The sequence below is a fragment of the Delphinus delphis genome, chromosome 13 (assembly GCF_949987515.2).
Source record: "Delphinus delphis chromosome 13, mDelDel1.2, whole genome shotgun sequence".
NCBI classification, from domain to species: Eukaryota; Metazoa; Chordata; class Mammalia; order Artiodactyla; family Delphinidae; genus Delphinus; species Delphinus delphis.
The window spans coordinates 33,836,318-33,859,021 of record NC_082695.1 but is presented as its reverse complement, the minus strand read 5'-3'; the positions used below and the strand labels follow the sequence as shown (position 1 = coordinate 33,859,021).

At 40.1% G+C, this 22,704-nt stretch overlaps 1 long non-coding RNA gene and 1 pseudogene across 1 annotated transcript in view; one reads left to right on the top strand and one right to left on the bottom strand.

Annotated features, from left to right (window-relative positions):
• Nucleotides 1–22,704, top strand: part of LOC132436583 (uncharacterized) — a 48,576-nt gene that overhangs the window by 5,914 nt on the left and 19,958 nt on the right. The window contains exon 2 of the long non-coding RNA XR_009521813.1: nucleotides 10,676–10,718. This is a non-coding gene — a long non-coding RNA (uncharacterized lncRNA). The remainder of the gene's footprint in view (nucleotides 1–10,675; nucleotides 10,719–22,704) is intronic.
• Nucleotides 3,433–5,128, bottom strand: LOC132436582 (PX domain-containing protein kinase-like protein; annotated as a pseudogene).

Below are 22,704 nucleotides of genomic sequence, written 5' to 3'. Positions count from 1 at the left end.
TCCTTTCAATATGTAGTGCAAGTCTTTTTTTAATTTCAGAAAAATATTCTTGAATTATAATTGACAATATATGTTCTCTTTCATTACACGGATTCTCTTTTATAGGTACTTCTATGATACTAGATCTCCTTTCCTGTTGTCGATATAAGTATATATATAAGTATGTATATATATTTTATCTTTTTACTGAAAAGTTATTCTTTCCCATTCTGTTTTTCTTAAAGCAGTTTCTGTGGTGTTCATTCACTGCTTTGGTTGTTCTTATTTAGTCTTGAGATTTTAAAGTGAATTTTTCTTTCCTCTCTAACATTTTCCCAAATTTTATAGACTTGCTTTTCAAGTCCGTGTTTTCTCTAATTAGCATCTTTTTAAAAAATTCTGGGTTATGCTGTTCTTTCAAGGCTCCAATCATTTATTTCCCTTTTATTTAGCTTGACGTGAATTATTAGATTGTCAATTTTTGGTCGGCCTGTCTTGCCAGCATGCGTTTCATGTCTGTAGGGACATTATTGTGTTCCACAGTCCATTTTCCCTTGTGGCTTTGACGGCAATTGTTTTCTGTACTAATGTTTAAGTGGCATGAGTTTCCTTTACTCTTAGGAGGGAAGGTGGGATCAGGAGAGCTTCCTGGCTTCGCAGCTCTAGCATCCTGCATCTGTTTTGGGAAGCGTTCACAATGACAGCCTTACAATGTCTGGTATCTACGCTTCCCCCCCGCCCCAAGCTTTTATCTGGATCTTCTCTTGCTCGTGTCTCCTTTGCCCCTATTGTCTCTTTCCCGCTCAATACGGATTCCATCCCCAGCATCCTCTCCTCATTGTGGGGCTTTGTCTCAGAGGGGACGTTGGTTACGTCTGTTACGGGTCTCTGTTGAGGGTCCATGGGGCCCAGGCTGCTCCAGCACCACCCACAGTGGTGCTCTGTGTTCACCCTCAGACTGGAGCCAACAAGACTCTACAGGCTCCTGGGGCCACAGGAGGCCCTTTTGCCTCCTTCTTTCTGTTTCCTGTAACACGCATATCTTAACGTCACCAGTCATTGATTCCAGTCCACACATATACTGGGGCTACACAGGGATATGTTTTCCCACCACTTGACTGTAGATGTGGCCTGTGAGGTTTCGCGTTTGCTCTCCTAGTTGCTCTGTTTGTACGGGGTGATTTGGGGAGCTCAAAAATGATGCCATCTTGCTGCCATTTTCCAGATAACTGTTAAAAAGACTGAAAGTTTGGAGGCTTCTGTTTTACGTGGTTAGTGAGCATCTCTATGCCTATGTCTACGGTAATGGTCTTTCTGACGCGCTACACTGTGTCATCATCCTGGTCGCCTCATCAGCCACGCTTGTTAACACTCGAATCTTCAGCAGTGAAATCTCCGCAGTTTGGGGATCCGTTGATGTCTTTTCACACTGCCAGGACCCTATCTAATGCCCCCCTCTCCAGTCTGGGAAGAATCCCACTGTGGTCCCGGGTGTCCTGGATGCTGACACAGGCCAGTAGAACACAGTTGCTCTTCAGAAGTGTCCCTTCATGATCACCGGGCCTTGGACAGTAGGAAACACCTCTTCTTCCTTTCCTTCCCCAACAGGGTATTAGCAATGATTCCTTTTTTTTTTTCTAATTGAAGTATAGTTGATTTATAATGTTGTGTTAATTTCTGCTGTACAGCAAAGTGACTCATTTATATATATACATATTCTTTTTCATATTCTTTTCCATTATGGTTTATCTCAGGATACTGAATCTAGTTCCCTGTGCTGTACAGCAGGACTTTATTGTTTATCTATTTTACATATAATAGTTTGCATCTGCTAATCCCAAACTCCCAATCCTTCCCTGTCCCACCCCCCTCCCCCTTGGCAACCAGAAGTCTATTCTCTATTGTCTATGATTCTGTTTCTGTTTCATAGATAGGTTCATTTGTGTCATATTTTAGATTCTACAAATAAGTGATATCATATATTTGTCTTTGTCTTTCTGACTGACTTCACTTAGTATAATAATCTCTAGTTGCATCCATGTTGCTGCAAATGGCATTATTTCATTTTTTATGGCTGAGTAATATTCGTTTGTGTATATATGCCACATCTTCTTTATCCATTCATCTGTCAATGGACATTTAGGTTGTTTCCCTGTCTTGGCTATCGTGAATAGTGCTGCTATGAACACAGAGGTGCATATATCGTTTAGAATTATAGTTTTGTCTGGATATATGCCGAGGAGTGGGATCGCTGGATCATGTCGCAACTCTAGTTTTCTGAGGAACCTCTATACTGTTTTCCACAGTGGCTGCACCAACTTACATTCTCACCAACCGTGTATGAGGGTTCCCTTTTCTCCACATTTGTTATTTGTAGACTTTTTTTTTTTGTGACATGGTTTACTTTAATAAAAAATACAGCTGAACATTTATCACAGATTCTATGAAACTATACACAATGACATTCTCTCTGCATAGTAACCAGCACTGATGTGCGTAACTTGAATTTTTAGATGGATTATTTATAATCCTTTAAAGTGCAATTTATTTAAGGGTTTAAGCCAATCACAGGATAAAGGATCTTTCTAATAAATGAGTAACATTAAAAAGATGATATATTTGGATAAATCTTTCAAAAATCAGAACTCATTTTGCCAAATGTACTTGTGTTGTAATAATAACACCCTCCCCTGGCAAACCCCAAACTTGACTTAATTGCTGATGATTAAGAAGATTCTCTAAAGAGCTTTTTCTGATGTTAACATTTGTCTGTTCGATACATACTAACTAAAGTGAACTAAGAGTCTAGAGTAGTTTCTTTAGCCCTGAGTTCTATAACCACAATGGAGTTCCTGTTTGAACTTAAGAGACTGTTATGAACTTTCCCCGTTCTATTTGAGGGGAAAATGAAGAACTCAGTTGCTTCTCTGACTCTCAGTGGCGTAACTGTGCTTTGGGCTACAGTGTTAATGTCTAGGATGAAATTAAGGTAGCAAGAATGGGTGTCATCTAAGAAATAACCAGAAAATGCTTTAGAATAGAGAAATGAACTCTGAGAGGAACATTTCTAGGAGCTGTCTGACAGGACAGGAGGGATTGCAACACGAAGGCCATTCACCGCTGTGACTGTATGTTGTCATTGTCTTTGTTTTTTGTCCATTTCCTTCTGTTGGTGGAAATAACTGATTCCAATATGCTGCTGCCACCAAAAGATGACGAACAAGATTCCTTTTCAACAGTAACAAAGGAGCAAACTATTTCGTAAGGCAGCAATGCTAGCCTGACTTTACTTGAAGACTATTTCCCTCTTGAAAAGCCCCTTACGTGAGCATCTGCAAAGTCGTATGTTGCTGTACTGGCTCAGCAATTATTCATCCAGTAAGAGGGTACTTTAGGGGTTGGAGGTGGAGGGGAAAAAAAAGAACTTTTCCCTCCAGGTGTACACACAAAGCTTTAGCCGATCCTAGGAGTGCTATGATCACAGGTTTCGGTTTTCCTCAAAGTTCTTCGGAAATTCTGGATGGAGCTGAGTAAGGCCCCTTGGCTCACGCCATTCACAGCCTGGGGTAGAAGCTGTGTGGGTGCCTCTGTGCTCTCAGGAGGCAAGGGAGCTGCTGGTGGTAGAGGGGGAGGTAATGCGGGCATCCCTGCTGTGGAGGGTGGAGTCGGTGATGATGGGGATGTGAGAGGCGAGCTGGCCCCAGATCCTGCTGAATTATTGGAGTTGCTGTATTTTGCTGAAGGCTCTTCACTATTTTCAACAGCAGATCGTTTTGACTTCTTTCAAGCTATAATCTCCCTCTGTTTTCTTTCTTCTTCAGATCCATGGTGAGGCTGAGCTCTCATCAGTCTTTGATGCTGGTGGACCTGTTTCTGTTCGTCAATTAGCCTCTTTTCTATACATTCTTTGGCAACGCTCGATGCCTCTTTTAACTTTGTGGGGATCTTAAACCGTGGCTTTTCCGAGGTAGTTGGCAGAACATCACTGAATAATGGCATCTGTAAGAGCCAGGAAAGGGTGGACCTGCCACCTTGACAGGCTTCACAAGACAGCGTAGACTCCAACATGGCCACCACAGCCATAGACAGTGCAGGAGAGAAGGAGTCTACAGGCACTGAGTCTGGCGGTCGTCATCTCATACAGTAAGTGGCCAGAGCAGTGGATGTCCACACTCTCCAATGTACTGATTTTCCGGAATTGTGAGAAATAAGATTGGTAGAAAGAAGGAAGGCCCAACAAGGAATTCTCAAGGTCCAGCAGCCAGCAAGTGTCCCCTTCCAGCATCACGTTGGAAGCATGAAGATGCCCATAAGGGAATCCCTTGTCATGGAGAAACCTTAGCACCTCTAATATTTGTCACCCGTATGTTTTGATTTGCTGGAGTTCTAGGCCTTGAATCTTCTTAGGGTTGCAGTAGTCCCTTAGGAATGGGTCTTTTGGTTGATCAAGTCCTTCAAAGTTCCTTTTTCATTAAACATTCTAATTAGCAATGCTGAGGATTTGTTAGCTGTGGCAAAGGTAACATGATAGATGTACGGGTGCAAACAGGATGGCAAAGTCTGACTAGACACTGAAAATCTTTATCTGACAGATACTAGTCAGGACCAAGGTCAGCCCAGCTTAACACTAGCCACTTCTCTGGCTGATTTTTACTCTTCATCAAGAAATACTTCTTCCTTTTCCTCCAACCTGTGTATTTCAGTGGTTCCACCACCTCCCACTTTGGTTCTGATTGGAAGAACGTGGAAACCTGTTGTAAGGCAATCTCAGTATAGTTTGCAGAATAGTTGTTTGCATCTAAAGACGTCTTACCCAGCTCACGATTAGACAAGATATGATTTGTGGTGATAATGTTGAGATAGTTCTGAAGACCTTTCTGCCTCTCAGCTATGAATTCACGATCCATGTTACCAATCCGTTTCTTGGGAGGAAGAGGTAGACTTAGGCCTGCAATCTGCTGTTCGGCAAATCAAAGTCACTGTATCTCCTAACAATCTGTCGGCTATTTTCTACAGAAATTCCTCTTTGTACCCAAATGATATATTCCATGTGGGACGGCAGGCTCTGGCTCGCCTCCATGGCTGCTGTCAGCAGCACCGTGTTGTCCAGCAGGACCTTGCTGGCTGGTGGCTTCTCCATGAAGGCCATCCCGGGATGCCCATCCACCAACGCCTCGGGACCAGGGCCAGGTCCGGAGGCACCGACTCCCATCACTTGCTGGGATCTGCTGCCACTGTCCAGACTTTTTAACGATGGCCATTCTAGCTGGCCTGAGGTGACACCTCGTTCTAATTTTGATTTGCATTTCTCTAATAATTAGCAGTGTTGAGCATCTTTTCACGTGCCTATTGGCCATCTGCATTTCCTCTTTGGAGAAATGTCCATTTAGGTCTTCTGCCCGTTTCTCTATTGGATTGTTTGCTTTTTTTGTTGTTGAATTGTATGAGCTGTTTGTGTATTTTGGAGATGAAGCCCTTGTTGGTTGCATCATTTACAAATATTTTCTCCCATTCTGTAGGTTGTGTTTTCATTTAGTTTATGGTTTCCTTTGGTGGGAGCACTGATTCTTAATGAGGGTGGTAGAGGATGAGGCTTAGAGAAGTTTGACCCCAGTGGGAAGATAGAAAGATGAGGAAATACACGGAAGCATTCAGTAGTTGGACAGAAAGCTTCCCAAGGGATTCTATTAGGCATCTGTTAGGGTTGTGTTTGGAGTCTCTACCCTGGGTGGTGGAGAGAGAGAGAGGATGCCCTAAGAATTAGCGCTGGGTCCAGACGCCTTGGGCAGAGAAATGGGAAGACAACGACATTTTTTTTTTTTTTTACATCTTTATTGGAGTAAAATTGCTTTACAATGGTGTGTTAGTTTCTGCTTTATAACAAAGTGAATCAGTTATACATATACATATGTCCCCATATCTCTTCCCTCTTGCATCTCCCTCCCTCCCACACTCCCTATCCCACCCCTCCAGGCAGTCACAAAGCACTGAGCTGATCTCCCTGTGCTATGCGGCTGCTTCCCACTAGCTATCTACCTTATGTTTGGTAGTGTATATATGTCCATGCCTCTCTCTCGCTTTGTCACAGCTTACCCGTCCCCCTCTCCATATCCTCAAGTCCATTCTCTAGTTAGGTCTGTGTCTTTACTCCTGTCTTACCCCTAGGTTCTTCATGACATTTTTTTTTCTTAAATTCCATATATATGTGTTAGCATACGGTATTTGTTTTTCTCTTTCTGACTTACTTCACTCTGTATGACAGTCTCTAGATCTACCCACCTCATTACAAATAGCTCAATTTCGTTTCTTTTTATGGCTGAGTAATATTCCGTTGTATATATATGCCCAATCTTCTTTATCCATTCATCTGATGATGGACAGTTAGGTTGTTTCCATCTCCAGGCTATTGTAAACAGAGCTGCAATGAACATTGTGGTACATGACTCTTTTTGAATTATGGTTTTCTCAGGTGATATGCCCAGTAGTGGGATTGCTGGGTCTATGGTAGTTCTATTTTTAGTTTTTTAAGGAACCTCCATACTGTTCTCCATAGTGGCTGTACCACTTCACATTCCCACCAGCAGTGCAAGAGTGTTCCCTTTTCTCCACACCCTCTCCAGCATTTATTGTTTGTAGATTTTTTGATGATGGCCATTCTGACTGGTGTGAGATGATTTCTCATTGTAGTTTTGATTTGCATTTCTCTAATGATTAATGATGTTGAGCATTCTTTCATGTGTTTGTTGGCAGTCTGTATATCTTCTTTGGAGAAATGTCTATTTATGTCTTCTGCCCATTTTTGGATTGGGTTGTTTGTTTTTTTGTTATCGAGCTGCATGAGCTGCTTATAAATTTTGGAGTTTAATCCTTTGTCAGTAGCTTCATTTGCAAATGTTTTCTCCCATTCTGAGGGTTGTCTTTTGGTCTTGTTTATGGTTTCCTTTGCTGTGCAAAAGCTTTTAAGTTTCATTACATCCCATTTGTTTATTTTTGTTTTTCTTTCCATTTCTCTGGGAGGTGGGTCAAAAAGGATCTTGCTGTGATGTATGTCATAGAGTGTTCTGCCTATGTTTTCCTCTAAGAGTTTGATAGTGTCTGGCCTTACATTTAGGCCTTTAATCCATTTTGAGCTATTTTTGTGTATGGTGTTAGGGAGTGATCTAATCTCATACTTTTACATGTAGCTGTCCAGTTTTCCCAGCACCACTTATTGAAGAGGCTGTCCTTTCTCCACTGTACATTCCTGCCTCCTTTATCAAAGATAAGGTGACCATATGTGCATGGGTTTACCTCTGGACTTTCTATCCTGTTCCACTGTTCTGTTTTTGTGCCAGTACCATACTGTCTTGATTACTGTAGCTTTGTAGTAATAGTCTGAAGTCAGGGAGCCTGATTTCTCCAGCTCCGTTTTTCTTTCTCAAGATTGCTTTGGCTATTCGGGGTCTTTTGTGTTTCCATACAAATTGTGAATTTTTTTGTTCTAGTTCTGTGAAAACTGCCAGTGGTAGTTTGATAGGGATTGCATTGAAGCTGTAGATTGCTTTGGGTAGTAGAGTCATTTTCAAAATGTTGATTCTCCCAATCCAAGAACATGGTATATCTCTCCATCTATTGGTATCATCTTTAATTTCTTTCATCAGTGTCTTATAATTTTCTGCATACAGGTCTTTTGTCTCCTTAGGTAGGTTTATTCCTAGATATTTTATTCTTTTTGTTGCAATGGTATATTTGTTTTCTTGATTTCACTTTCAGATTTTTCATCATTAGTTGTATAGGAATGCCAGAGATTTCTGTGCATTAATTTTGTATCCTGCTACTTTACCAAATTCACTGATTAGCTCTAGTAGTTTTCTGGTAGCATCTTCAGGATTCTCTTTGTATAGTATCATGTCATCTGCAAACAGTGACAGCTTTACTTCTTTTCCGATTTGGATTCCTTTTATTTCCTTTTCTCCTCTGAGTGCTGTGGCTAAAACTTCCAAAACTGTGTTGAATAAGAGTGGTGAGAGTGGGCAACCTTGTCTTGTTCCTGACCTTAGTGGAAATGCTTTCAGTTTTTCACCATTGAGGATGAGGTTGGCTGTGATTTTGTCATATATGGCCTTTATTATGTTGAGGAAACTTCCCTCTATGCCTTCTTTCTGCAGGGTTTTTATCATAAATGGGTGTTGAATTTTGTCGAAAGCTTTCTCTGCATCTATTGAGATGATCATATGTTTTTTCTCCTTCTATTTGTTAATATGGTGTATCATGTTGATTGATTTGCATATACTGAAGAATCCTTACCTTCCTGGAATAAACCCCACTTGATCATGGTGTATGATCCTGTTAATGTGCTGTTGGATTCTGTTTGCTAGTATTTTGTTGAGGAATTTTGCATCTATGATCATCAGTGATATTGGCCTGTAGTTTTCTTTCCTTGTAACATCCTTGTCTGGTTTTGGTATCAGGGTGGTGGTGGCCTTGTAGAATGAGTTTGGGAATGTTCCTCCCTCTGCTGTACTTTGGAAGAGTTTGAGAAAGATAGGTGTTAGCTCTTTTCTAAATGTTGGATGGAATTTGCCTGTGAAGCCATCTGGTCCTGGGCTTTTGTTTGTTGGAAGATTTTTAATCACAGTTTCAATTTCAGTGCTTGTGATTGGTCTGTTCATATTTTCTCTTTGTCCATTTCTTCCAGGTTGTCCATTTTATTAGCATAGAGTTGCTTGTAGTAATCTCTCATGATCTTTTGTATTTCTGCAGTGTCAGTTGTTACTTCTCCTTTTTAGTTTCTAATTCTGTTGATTTCAGTCTTCTCCCTTTTTTTCTTGATGAGTCTGGCTAACGGTTTATCAATTTTGTTTATCTTCTCAAAGAACCAGCTTTTAGTTTTACTGATCTTTGCTATCGTTTCCTTCATTTCTTTTTCATTTATTTCTGATCTGATTTTTATGATTTCTTTCCTTCTGCTAACTTTGGGGTTTTTTTGTTCTTCTTTCTCCAGTTGCTTTAGGTGCAAGGTTAGGTTGTTTATTCGAGATGTTTCCTGTTTCTTAAGGTAGGATTGTATTGCTATAAACTTCCCTCTTAGAACTGCTTTTGCTGCATCCTATAGGTTTTGGGTCGTCATGTCTACATTGTCATTTGTTTCTAGGTATTTTTTGATTTCCTCTTTGATTTCTTCAGTGATCACTTCATTATTAAGTAGTGTATTGTTTAGCCTCCATGTGTTTGTATTTTTTACAGATCTTTTCCTGTAATTGATATCTAGTCTCACAGCGTTGTGGTCGGAAAAGATACTTGATACAATTTCAATTTCCTTAAATTTACCAAGGCTTTATTTGTGACCCAAGATATGATCTATCCTGGAGAATGTTCCATGAGCACTTGAGGAAAATATGTATTGTTGTTTTTGGATGGAATGTCCTATAAATATCAATTAAGTCCATCTTGTTTAATGTATCATTTAAAGTTTGTGTTTCCTTATTGATTTTCATTTTGGATGATCTGTCCTTTGGTAAAAGTGGGGTGTTAAAGTCCCCTACTATGAATGTGTTACTGTCGATTTCCCCTTTTATGGCTGTTAGTATTTGCCTTATGTATTGAGGTGCTCCTATGTTGGGTGCATAAATATTTACAATTGTTATATCTTCTTGGATCGATCCCTTGATCATTATGTAGTGTCCTTCTTTGTCTTTTCTAATAGTCTTTAAAGTCTATTTTGTCTGATATGAGAATTGCTACTCCAGCTTTCTTTTGGTTTCCATTTGCATGGAATATCTTTTTCCATCCCCTTACTTTCAGTCTGTATGTGTCTCTAGGTCTGAAGTGGGTCTCTTGTAGACAGCATATATATGGGTCTTCACAATGACTCTTAAGAGATAAAAAAAAAAAAAAAAAAAAGAAAGTTCTTAGGGGGTACATTTTCTCCTTGTTCAGGCAGGTTAAGATTGGAAGCAGATTTATCTTCAGGGCATTTAAGTTATCCCTGCTTAATGTTCAGCTTAGAAACTCTTTCAACTTGAAAAAATAATTTCATTTTACAGATATTGACACAAACAGGCATCCAATGTGAACGTTTGAAAGACATGACATTTTGTGTGAATGTGTTTCTATCAAAGACAAACTGATGGTATCAAATCTGTTGCTGTTTTAATAGAGGAGAGAAGAAGAGAGGCAAAGAGGTTGGAGAGAGGGATGTCAGAGATACAGACAAAATTCCCAACAGGAGGACAGGGACCAGCCAGCAGACACTGGAATGGGTCATTAGCTCTTCCAGTTTCATCAATGCTTTCATCTTCATTTGTTCACAGTTAAAGGGTGTGTGGGTGCATCTGTGTTCCGCGTGGGTGCGTCTGTGTTCGGTGTGGGTGCCGGTGCTGGCACAGCCTCAGGCTCTGGGAAGGAAGTCCAGCAAGGACTGGGTAACAGGGTCTAAAGGTGGAGAAGTTCAAAGAACTGACAGCCTGATTGGAGTCCTGGCGGATGATTTAAGAGCTTAAGAGCATTGAATATTCTGGATGAATTTTGAGGAATCCACAGAAATTCCAGGGTATTTAACTTAAGGTCATATCATAATTAAAGAATTCTTATATATGGCTCGAGTGGTATGGTTCAAATAAGTAGACTTGTCTGCCTTAAGCAAGATTTGTCACATTGACTTTGGAGAGAGAGGCAGCTTTCTATTTCTGAGCCACTTTTGTGTTCTCTGTTTCAGATGCTGCTTCTTTCATCATTAAAGAAGGATCAATGGACTTGAGGTAATTGAAACTATTTTCCTCTCTATGGTATTAATATTTTTTGAATCTTTTTGTCTTGTTTCCTGGGTATCATGGATGGAGCAGGTAGGTTAATAGTGAAAAGCTAGGAGGACTTCCCTCCTCCTCAGTAACCCCTTTTTCCCTTCTAGCCTTGTTAGCCTGTTCTTCGCAGAAGGTAACGTGAATATTCTCCAAGTCCTGCCCTCAGCCAATGTTAATGTTCTGTTGTTAGCCCTGAAATATAGATCAATTAGATTACCAGAATACTCACTGATCCCTACTGTGAAAAAAACAAAAAAAGGTAAACCATATGAGTCAGAAAAGGAAAAAGAGTGAGTCACTAAAAGGAAGGTGTTTCTGGTCTATTAATTTTGGCTACACAGTATAGGACAACCAGCGTGGGAAAGATTTTCAGCTTTCATCAAAATAACCTACATAAAATCACTAAGAGATCAAGCTGGAAATAATGGGGCATATTTTTGAAGTTAAAACGTTAGCGTTGAGCTTGCATAAATGGAAGGTGGCAGTGATTTCTGACGGTGCATTAACCTTTTGCCTCAGGCATTTCTTTCTGTATTATGGTTCCAAAAAAGTCAAGAGTCTGCTCAACAGACTCTTTGGGTCTCTAACTGCTCAAGCAATTGGGTGTGTGTGTGTGTGCGCGCACGTGCTTGTTGTTGGGTGGGGTGTGCTGGATTGCGGAGGCAGAGTGGGAAGCTGGCAGGTGGCTTTGAAATATAGACAGACATTCCCTACAACCTTAATCCTTCCCTACTTTGGAATATCTGCGGTTCACGGGCTCCATTCTTCCCACCTTGCTCCTCCATCGTGACTTACTGTTCTTAGCATCTTTGTCATTCAATCAGGATTTCTCTAGAGCAGATACCAGACCCTCTAGTGGCACTCAGTGGATCCCAGTGTAGATTTTGCCTGTTCGAAACATTATGCATATTTTAGTTCCCTAGTCAAATACAAACGAAACAGGAGGGAGTGATGGAAACTTACAGAAACTTAGGAGCCCGATGGCTTCCTTTTGTACACTGGCTTGTCAAACATTTGAACCTGTATCATCATCTCTGTTTACTTAAACCTACTAAGTCTAAAATTGGATTCAGGTTTTTCCTCTAAACGTTCATTCTTCTGAGTTATGTTTTGGTGATACCATATTCCACAACCCCTCAGTTTTCCTGGGTTTTTTCCCCATGTATTTACTTGATTCAGTCATTTATTCAACAAATACCTACTCCATTCTCATGCTGTGAGTCAAGATACTGGGTACTCTGGGTGGGGCAGTGAATATCAGCATGTTCTCAAGACTTTACGATGCAGCGGACTTCTGTTTGCCTACTCTCTCCCTTCTGTTCACGCCTCTATGACTATCAGTGTATCTTTGTGTCTCGTTTCTTCCTTGTCATCCCTGCTTAGCCACTCGGACAGGGATCCCCCTCCATCATGCCTGGTCCACAGCAATCCACTGCTCACTGTCTTCTCTAAAACTCAGAGCGTCCATAATCCAGTTCCTGATATCTGATCTGTTCCAATAGTTTTCAACCCTAGTTGTGCATCAAGTTCTATTGGTGTCTTTACTTGGTCATTTGTTTTCAACACAGATGTCCAGGAAGCACCTGGAAAGTAGGCGAGTCAGTAAAGTTCCCCTTGGAGCTAATGTGGAGCCAGGTTGGAAAAGACGTGCTCTCTTGTCACTTACCTAAACCTTCACCTTGTGCAGGCTAAACAGATCTAAAATCACCATGCTTCAAAAATGTCACACACACCCCTGCCTCTGGCTCTTCATTCTACTCTGAAGCTAATGTTTCTCCTTTTATCAGAGCCCTAAATTCTTGCTCCAAGTCCTAATGGCAAATACCATGCCATATTCATCTTTGACTTTCCCAACAATTAAGAATTGTTTATTGAATGTGAAGGGTGGCAGAATATGCCACCCTAAAATATGCCTCATTGGTGTAAGGCTAACTTCGAGCTAAAAATGCAAATGCAGGGAAAGGTTTTCTCTGAATTCCCCGACATACAGATCCTCCCAAAGGAACTCAACTCTCATCCATCCCTTCCTGGGAGTTTCATCACCCAGGGAAGACTGACTCTTAACATAGAAGAGGACACTAGAAGTCCCCATCACAGCCAGACAAGCTCTGTCACAACCATCATGTCTCCCATCTACCCTTCCAAGGCCCCATCCATCTTTCCAAAAAGTCATTCACTCTCCTTGAAGTGGCCTACATCCCCCTTCCACTTCCCCTATTAAGACAGTATGCTATATAAATGCTCAAATCTCACATCTCTTTTGGGTATTCACTTTTTTCCCCCCTGTGATGCCCCCCTGGATATAACATTAAAAGTTAGTGCATTTGTGCTCTATTTACAATAGCCAGGACATGGAAGCGACCTAAGTGTCCATCAACAGATGAATGGATAAAGAAGATGTGGCACATGTATACAATGGAATATTACTCAGCCATGAAAAGAAACAAAATTGAGTTATTTGTGGTGAGGTGGATGGACCTAGAGTCTGTCATACAGAGTGAAGTAAGTCAGAAAGAGAAAAATACTGTATGCTAACACATATACATGGAATCTAAAAAAAAAAAAAAAAGGTCACGAAGAGCCTAGGGGCAAGACGGGAATAAAGACACAGACGTGCTAGAGAATGGACTGGAGGATATGGGGAGGGGGAAGTGTATGCTGGGAAGAAGTGAGAGAGTGGCATGGACATATATACACTACCAAACGTAAAATAGATAGCTAGTGGGAAGCAGCCACATAGCACAGGGAGATCAGCTTGATGCGTTGTGACCACCTAGAGAGGTGGGATAGGGAGGGTGGGAGGGAGGGAGACACAAGGGGGAAGAGATATGGGGACATATGTATATGTATAACTGATTCACTTTGTTATAAAGCAGAAACTAACACACCATTGTACAGCAATTATACTCCAGTAAAGATGTTTAAAAAAAAAAAAAAAGTTAGTGCATTACTTTTTCTCCTGTTAGTTTGTGTTGTTAGTTTATTTCGTAGACCCAGCTATTGAACATGGGAGAGTAGAGGGAAAGTCTTTCTTGCCTACACATGCATGACTCAGCTTTAATCCCCACCCCCCATATTTAAGTCTTCATACTTCAGGTTTTAAGTCTTCAGCAGCCTCTTTTAAAAAATTTATTTTATTTTTTAATAAATTTATTTATTTATGGCTGAATTGGATCTTCGTTGCTGTGCGCGGGCTTCTCTCAAGTTGCGTTGAGCAGGGGCTACTCTTTGTTGGGGTGCATGGGCTTCTCATTGCAGTGTCTTCTCTTGTTGTGGAGCACGGGCTCTAGGTGCATGGGCTTCAGTAGTTGTGGCTCGCAGGCTCTACAGTGCAGGCTCAGTAGTTGTGGCTTAGCTGCTCCACGGCATGTGGAATCTTCCTGGACCAGGCCTTGAACCCATGTCCTCTGCACTGGCAGGCGGATTCTTAACCACTGTGCCACCAGGGAAGTCCAAAATTTTTATTTTATATTGGGGTAAAGTTGATTAACAATGTTGTGTTAGTTTCAGATTACAGCAAAGTGATTCAGTTACACATATACATGTCTCTATTCTTCAAATTCTCTTCCCATTTAGGTTATTACAGAATATTGAGCAGAGTTCCACGTGCTACACAGTAGGTCCTTGTTGGTTATCTATTTTATATATAGCAGTGTGTCTATGTTAATCCCAACCTCGTAATTTATCCCTCCCCCCAACCTTTCCCCTTTGGTAACCATACGTTTGTTTTCTAAGTCTGTGTGTCTGCTTCTGTTCTGTAAATAAGTTCATTTGTATCTTTTTAAGATTTCACGTAAGCAATATCATATAACATTTGTATTTCTCTGATTTACTTCAGTTAGTATGATAATCTCCAGGTCCATCCATATTGCTGCAAATGGCATTATTTCATTCTTTTTTATGGCTGAGTAATATTCCATTGTATACACATACCCCATCTTCTTTATCCATTCCTCTGTCAATGGACAGTTAGGTTGCTTCCACGTCTTGGCTACTGTAAGTAGGCTGCAGTGAACACTGGGGATACATGTATCCTTTCGAACCATGGTCTGCTCCAGATTTATGCCCAGGAGTGGGATTGCTGGGTCAGATGGTAGTTCTGGTTTTAGTTTTTTAAGGAACCTCCATATTGTTCTCTGTAGTGGCTGTACTGATTTACATTCCTGCCAACAGTGTAGAAGAGTTCCCTTTTCTTGGTACCCTCTCCAGCATTTATTGTTTGTAGATTTTTTTGATGATGGCCATTCTGACTGGTGTGAGGTGATATCGCATTTTAGTTCTGATTTGAATTTCTCTAATAATTAGTGATGTTGAGCATCTTTTCATGTGCCTCTTGGCCATCTGTATGTCTTCTTTGGAGAAATGTCTATTTAGGTCTTATGCCCATTTTCTGATTGGGTTGCTTGTTTTCGTTTTGATATATATTTTTTATTTTTATTTATTTATTTATTTTTTGCAGTACGCAGGCCTCTCACTGTTGTGGCCTCTCCCGTTGCGGAGCACAGGCTCCAGACGCGCAGGCCCAGCGGCCATGGCTCACGGGCCCAGCCGCTGTGCGGCATGTGGGATCTTCCTGGACCGGGGCACAAACCCGTGTCCCCTGCATCAGCAGGTGGACTCTCAACCACTGCGCCACCAGGGAAGCCCTCGTTTTGATATTGAGCTGCATGAGCTGTTTGTAGATTTTGAAGATTAATCCCATCGGTTGGATCATTTGCAAATATTTTCTCCCATTCTGTGGGTTGTGTTTTAGTTTTGTTTATGGTTTCCTTTGCTGTGCAAAAGATTTTCAAATTACATCCCACTTGTTTATTTGTATTTCCATTACTCTAGGAGATGGATCAAAAGGGACATTGCTGTGATATATGTCAAAGAATGTTCTTCCTATGTTTTCATCTAAGACTTTTACAGATTTGCTGTAGAGTCTGTTATGTGGCAGCTGCATGGTGGCCTAGAGGGGAGGATGGCAGCCTGCAGCCTCCAGCCCCCCAGCTGTGCTCCTGCCCCTCTCCCCCCACCATTTCACCACATTCTTCTCTTCTCAGTCTCTCTTCCTTCTCCTGCCAGAGTTCATTTTTCTAAAACAATTGTATCATGACAGGATTCACCTCCCACCCCAGAAGCAGCCTGGGATGGTGCCCAGTGACTACAGAAAAAGAACAATTCCAAGGTGATGCCCAAGGCCTCTTAAAATCTGGATCCCATCTTCTGTTTCAGTATCATCTCTCTGTCATTTCTTCACAAGCAAAAGATGGTCCCATTATCTAGGTACTGCTCTCAGAATGCACCTTGCGTCTGTCACATCCATATGCCCTTATGGTACTGCTCCTTTTAGAACGCCTTGCCCCCTACGTTCATCTGGAGAAACCTCACTCACCTTAGGGCTGGTTCACATGTAATCTCTGAACAATGCCTTCCCTGAGCTTCTAGACAGAAGACAATTATTCACTCCTCTCTGCATCTGTAGTCCTTTGTACTTACCTCTTATTGACTGCGCTGGCATTCCTGTGTGCCTTGGTCTTTTCTGCTAGACCGTGAGAGCCTAGAGGCCAAGAAATGCATTGATTCCACAGATTGTTTTGAATAGTATGAACATTTTAACATTAATTCTTTCAATCCATGAGCACACATTTATTTTTGTCTTCAAGTTCTTGCATCAAGATCTTATCATTTTTGGTGTACAGGTCTTTTACCTCGTTGGTTAAATTTATTCTTAGGTAAATGTAAATGGCATTGTATCCTTACTTTCTTACTAGTGTACAGAAATGCAACATATTTTTGTACATTGATTTTGTATCCTGCAATTTTACTGAATTTATAAGTTCTAACAGATTTTGATAGAGCCTTTAGGGTTTTTTAATATGTGTTTACTTTTTCTATTGAAATTAATTCTATTTAATTCTTAAATATAGTGTTTTACTACATTAATTGCCCTAGACTATTTATTCTAGAGATTCCATTCCAACCCTATATGTATTGGGATTTTTTTGCCTAATTGTTCTGGCTAGGACTTACAAACTACGTTAAATGTAAGTGATGAGAGTGGGCATCCTTGTCTTTTCCTGATCTTAGAGAAAAATCTTTCAGCTTTTTTCACTGTTATATTAGCTGTGTGCTTATCATACGTGGCCTTTATTATGTTCATGTATGTTTCCTCTATACCCACTGTGTTGAGAGTTTTTATCATAAATGGATATTGAATTCTGTCAAACGCTTTTTCTGTCTCTGTTGAAATGATCATATGATTTTTGTTTCATTCTGCTAATGTGTATCACATTGATTAATTTGCAGATGTTGACCCATCCTTGCATTCCTGGAATAAATACCACTTGATCAGTGTATGACCCTTTTAATGTATCTTTTTGTTTTTACTAGTAAATACACCTTTTGTTATTTATTTATTTTTAAACATCTTTATTGGAGTATAACTGCTTTCCACTGTTGTGTTAGTTTCTGCTGTATAACAAAGTGAATCAGCTGTACGTCTACATCTATCCCTATATCCCCTCCCTCCCACGGCTGTAGGTGGTCACAAAGTACTGATCTCCCTGTGCTATGCAGCTGCTTCCCACTAGCTGTCTATTTTACGTTTGGTAGTGTATATATGTCCATGCCACTCTCTCAGTTTGTCCCAGCTTAACTTTTCCCCTCCCTGTGTCCTCAAGTCCATGTTCTACGCCTGCATCTTTATTCCTGTCAGGCCCCGAGGTTCTTCAGAACCACTTTTTTTTAAGATTCCATATATATGCGTTACCATACGGTATTTGTTTTTCTCTTTCTGACTTACTTCACTCTGTATGACAGTCTCTAGATCCATCCACCTCATGACAAATAACTCAATTTTGTTTCTTTTCATGGCTGAGTAATATTCCATTGTATATATGTGCCACATCTTCTTTATCCATTCATCTGTCGATGGACACTTAGGTTGCTTCCATGTCCTGGCTATTGTAAATAGTGATGCAATGAACATTATGGGACATGACTCTTTTTGAATTATGGTTTTCTCAGGGTATATGCCCAATAGTGGGATTGCTAGGTTGTATGGTAGTTCTATTTTTAGTTTTTTAAGGAACCTCCATATTGTTCTCCATAGTGGCTGTATCAATTTACATTCCCACCAACAGTGCAAGAGGGTTCCCTTTTCTCCACACCCTCTCCAGCATTTATTGTTTGTAGATTTTTGGTTGATGCTCATTCTGACTGGTGTGAGGTGATACCTCATTGTAGTTTTGATTTGCATTTCTCTAATGATTAGTGATGTTGAGCATCCTTTCATGTGTTTGTTGGCAATCTGTATATCTTCTTCGGAGAAATGTCTATTTAGGTCTTCTGCCCATTTTTGGATTGGGTTGTTTGTTTTTTTGTTATTGAGCTGCATGAGCTCCTTGTATATTTTGGAGATTAATCCTTTGTCAGTTGCTTCGTTTGCAAATGTTTTCTCCCATTCTGAGGGTTGTCTTTTAATCTTGTTTATCATTTCCTTTGCTGTACAAAAGCTTTTAAGTTTCATTAGGTCCAATTGGTTTATTTTTGTTTTTATTTTCATTTCTCTAGGCATTGGGTCAAAAAGGATCTTGCTGTGATTTATGTCATGGAGTGTTCTGCCTATGCTTCCCTCTAAGCATTTTATAGTGTCTGGCCTTACATTTAGGTCTTTAATCCATTTTGAGTTGATTTTTGTGTATGGTGTTAGGAAATGTTCTAATTTCATTCTCTTACATGCAGCTGTCCAGTTTTCCCAGCACCACTTATTGAAGAGGTTGTCTTTTCTCCATTGTGTATTCTTGCTTCCTTTATCAAAATAAGGTGACCATATGTGCATGGGTTTTTCTCTGGGCTTTCTGTTTTTTTTTGGTTTTTTTTTTGCAGTATGCGGGCCTCTCACTGTTGTGGCCTCTCCTGTGGCGGAGCACAGGCTCTGGACGCGCAGGCCCAGTGGAAATGGCTCATGGGCCTAGCTGCTCTGTGGCATGTGGGATCTTCCCAGATCGGGGCACGAACCTGTGTCCCCTGCATTGGCAGGCGGACTCTCAACCACTATGCCACCAGGGAAGCCCTATCTCAGGGCTTTCTATCCTGTTCCATTGATCTATAATTCTGTGTTTGTGCCAGTACCCCACTGTCTTGATTACCGTAGCTTTGAGGTATAGTCTGAAGTCAGGGAGCCTGAGTCCTCCAGCTCCATTTTTTTCTTGAGATTGCTTTGGCTATTCGGGGTCTTTTGTGTTTCCATATAAATTGTGAAATTTTTTGTTGTAGGTCTGTGAAAAATGCCATTGGTAGTTTGATAGGGATTGCATTGAATCTGTAGATTGCTTTGGGTAGTAGAGTCATTTTCACAATGTTGATTCTTCCAATCCAAGAACATGGTATATCTCTCCAACTGTCTGTATCCTGTTTAATTTTTTTCATCACTGTCTTATAGTTTTCTGCATGTAGGTCTTTTGTCTCCTTAGGTAGCTTTATTCCTAGGTATTTTATTCTTTTTGTTGCAGTGGTAAATGTGGGAGTGTTTTTTAAATTTCTCTTTCAGATTTTTCCTCATTAGTGTATAGGAGTGTAAGAGATTTCTGTGCATTAATTTTGTATCCTGCTATTTTACCAAAGTCATTGACTAGCTCTAGTAGTTTTCTGGTAGCATCTTTAGGATTCTCTTTGTATAGTATCATGTCATCTGCAAACAGTGACAGCTTTACTTCTTCTTTTCCGTTCTTTTTCTTCTCTGATTGCTGTGGGTAAACCTTCCAAAACTATGTTGAATAAGAGTGGTGAGAGTGGGCAACCTTGTCTTATTCCTGATCTTAGTGGAAATGGTTTCAGTTTTTCACCATTGAGAACAATGTTGGCTGTGGGTTTGTCATATATGGCCTGTACTATGTTGAGGTAAGCTCCCTCTTTGCCTATTTTCTGGAGAGTTTTTAAAATCATAAATGGGTGTTGAATTTTGTCAAAAGCTTTTTCTGTGAGATTATCATATGGGTTTTATCCTTCAATTTGTTAATATGGTGTATCACATTGATTTGCATATATCGAAGAATCCTTGCATTCCTGGGATAAATCCCACTTGATCATGGTGTATGATCCGTTTAATGTGCTTTTGGATTTTGTTTGCTAGTATTTTGTTGAGGATTTTTGCATCTATGTTCATCAGTGATATTTTTGTGTTTATCTTTGTCTGGTTTTGGTACCAGGGTGATGCTGGCCTCGTAGAATGAGTTCGGGAGTGTTCCTCCTTCTGCTATATCTTGGAAGAGTTTGAGAAGGATAGGTGTTAGCTCTTCCCTTAATGTTTGATAGAATTTGCCTGTGAAGCCATCTGGTCCTGGGTTTTTGTTTGTTGGAAGATTTTTAATCATAGTTTCCATTTCAGTGCTTGTGATTGCTCTGTTTATGATTTCTCTTTCTTCCTGCTTCAGTCCTGGAAGGTTGTGCTTTTCTAAGAATTTGTCCATTTCTTCTAGGTTGTCCATTTTATTGGCATATAGTTGCTTGTGGTAATCTCTCACGAGCCTTTATTTTTCTGCAGTATCACTTGTTACTTCATTTTCATTTCTAATTCTGTTGATTTGAGTCTTCTCCCTTTTTTTTCTTGATGAGTCTCGCTAAAGTTTTATCAATTGTTTATTTTCTCAAAAAAGCAGCTCTTAGTTTTATTGATCTTTGCTATCATTGCCTTCATGTCTTTTTCATTTATTTCTGATTTGATCTTTATGATTTCTTCTGCTAACTTTGGGGTTTTTTTGTTTTTCTTTCTCTAATTGCTTTAGGTGTAAGGTTAGATTGTTTATTTGAGATGTTTCTTGTTTCTTGAGGTAGGATTTTATTGCTATAAACTTCCCTCTTAGACCTGCTTTTGCTGCATCCCATGAATTTTATGCCGTCGTGTTTTCATTGTCATTTGTTTCTAGGTATTTTTTGATTTCCTCTTTGATTTCTTCAGTGATCTCTTGGTTAATTAGTTGTATATTGTTTAGCCTCCATGTGTTTGTATTTTTTACAGATTTTTTCCTGTAATTGATATCTAGTCTCATAGTGTTGTGGTCGGAAAAGATACTTGATGTGTTTTCAATTTTCTTAAATTTACCAAGGCTTGAGTTGTGACTCAAGATATGATCTATCCTGGAGAATGTTCCATGAGCACTTGAGAAGAAAGTGTATTCTGTTGTTTTTGGGTGGAATGTCCTATAAATATCAATTAGGTACATCTAGTTTAATGCGTCATTTAAAGCTTGTGTTTCCTTATTTATTTTCATTATGGTTGATCTGTCCGTTGGTGAAAGTGGGGTGTTAAAGTTCCCTACTATTATCGTGTTACTGTCAGTTTCCCCTTTTATGGCTGTCAGCATTTGCTTATGTATTGAGGTGCTCCTATGTTGGGTGCATAAATATTTACAGTTGTTGTATCTTCTTCTTGAATTGATCCCTTGATCATTATGTAGTGTCCTTCTTTGTCTCTTGTAATAGTCTTTAAAGTCTATTTTGTCTGATATGAGAATTGCTACTCCAGCTTTCTTCTGATTTCCATTTACATGGAATATCTTTTTCCATCCGTTCACTTTCGGTCCGTATGTGCCCCTAGGTCTGAAGTGGGTCTCTTGTAGACAGCATATATACAGGTCTTGTTTTTGTATCAGTTCAGCCAGTCTATGTTTTTGGTTGGAGCATTTAGTCCATTTACATTTAAGGTACTTATCGATATGTATGTTCCTATTCCCATTTTCTTAATTGTTTTGGGTTTGTTATTGTAGGTCTTTTCCTTCTCTTGTGAAGTTCCTTTAGCATTTGTTGTAAAGCTGGTTTGCTGGTGCTGAATTCTCTTAGCTTTTGGTTGTCTGTTAAGGTTTTAATTGCTCTGTTGAATCTGAATAAGATCCTTGCTGGGTAGAGTAATCTTGGCTGTAGGTTTTTCCCTTTCATCACTTTAAATATGTCCTGCCAGTCCCTTCTGGCTTGCAGAGTTTCTGCTGAAAGATCAGCTGTTAAGCTTATGGGGATTCCCTTGTATGTTATTTGTTGCTTTTCCCTTGCTGCTTTTAATATTTTTTCTTTGTATTTAATTTTTGCTAGTTTGATTGATAATGTGTTTTGGCATGTTTCTCCTTGGATTTATCCTGTATGGGACTCTCTGTGTTTCCTGGACTTGATTATTTCCTTTCCCATATTAGAATAGTTTTCAACTATAATCTCTTCAAATATTTCCTCAGTCCCATTTTTTTCCTCTTCTTTTTCTGGGACCCCTATAATTCGAATGTTGCTGTGTTTAATGTTGTCCCCCAGGTCTCTGAAACTGTCCTCAATTCTTTTCATTCTTTCTTCTTTATTCTGCTCTGCAGTAGTTATTTCCACTATTTTATCTTCCAGGTCACTTATCCGTTCTTCTGCTATTGATTCCTCCTAGAGAATTGTTAATTTCATTTATTCTGTTGCTCATCATTGTTTGTTGGCTCTTTAGTTCTTCTAGGTCCTTGTTAAATGTCTCTTGTATTTTCTCCATTCTGTTTCCTAAGATTTTGGATCATCTTTATTATCATTACTCTGAATTCTTTTCCAGGTAGACTGCCTATTTCTTCTTCATTTGTTTGGTCTGGTGGGTTTTTACCTTGCTCCTTCATCTGCTGTGTATTTGTCTGTCATTTTGCTTAACTTCCTGTGTTTGGAGTCTCCTTTTCACAGGCTGCAGGTTCGTAGTTCCTGTTCTTTTTGTGTCTGCCCCCAATGGGTAAGATTGGTTCAGTGGGTTGTGTAGGCTTCCTGGTGGAGGAGACTGCTGCCTGTGTTCTGGTGGATGAGGCTGGATCTTGTCTTTCTGGTGGGCAGGACCGCGTCTGGTGGTGTGTTTTTGGGTGTCTGTGAACTTATGATTTTAGGCAGCATCTCTGCTAATGTGTGTGGTTGTGTTCCTGTCTTGCTAGTCGTGTGGCATAGAGTGTCCAGCACTGTA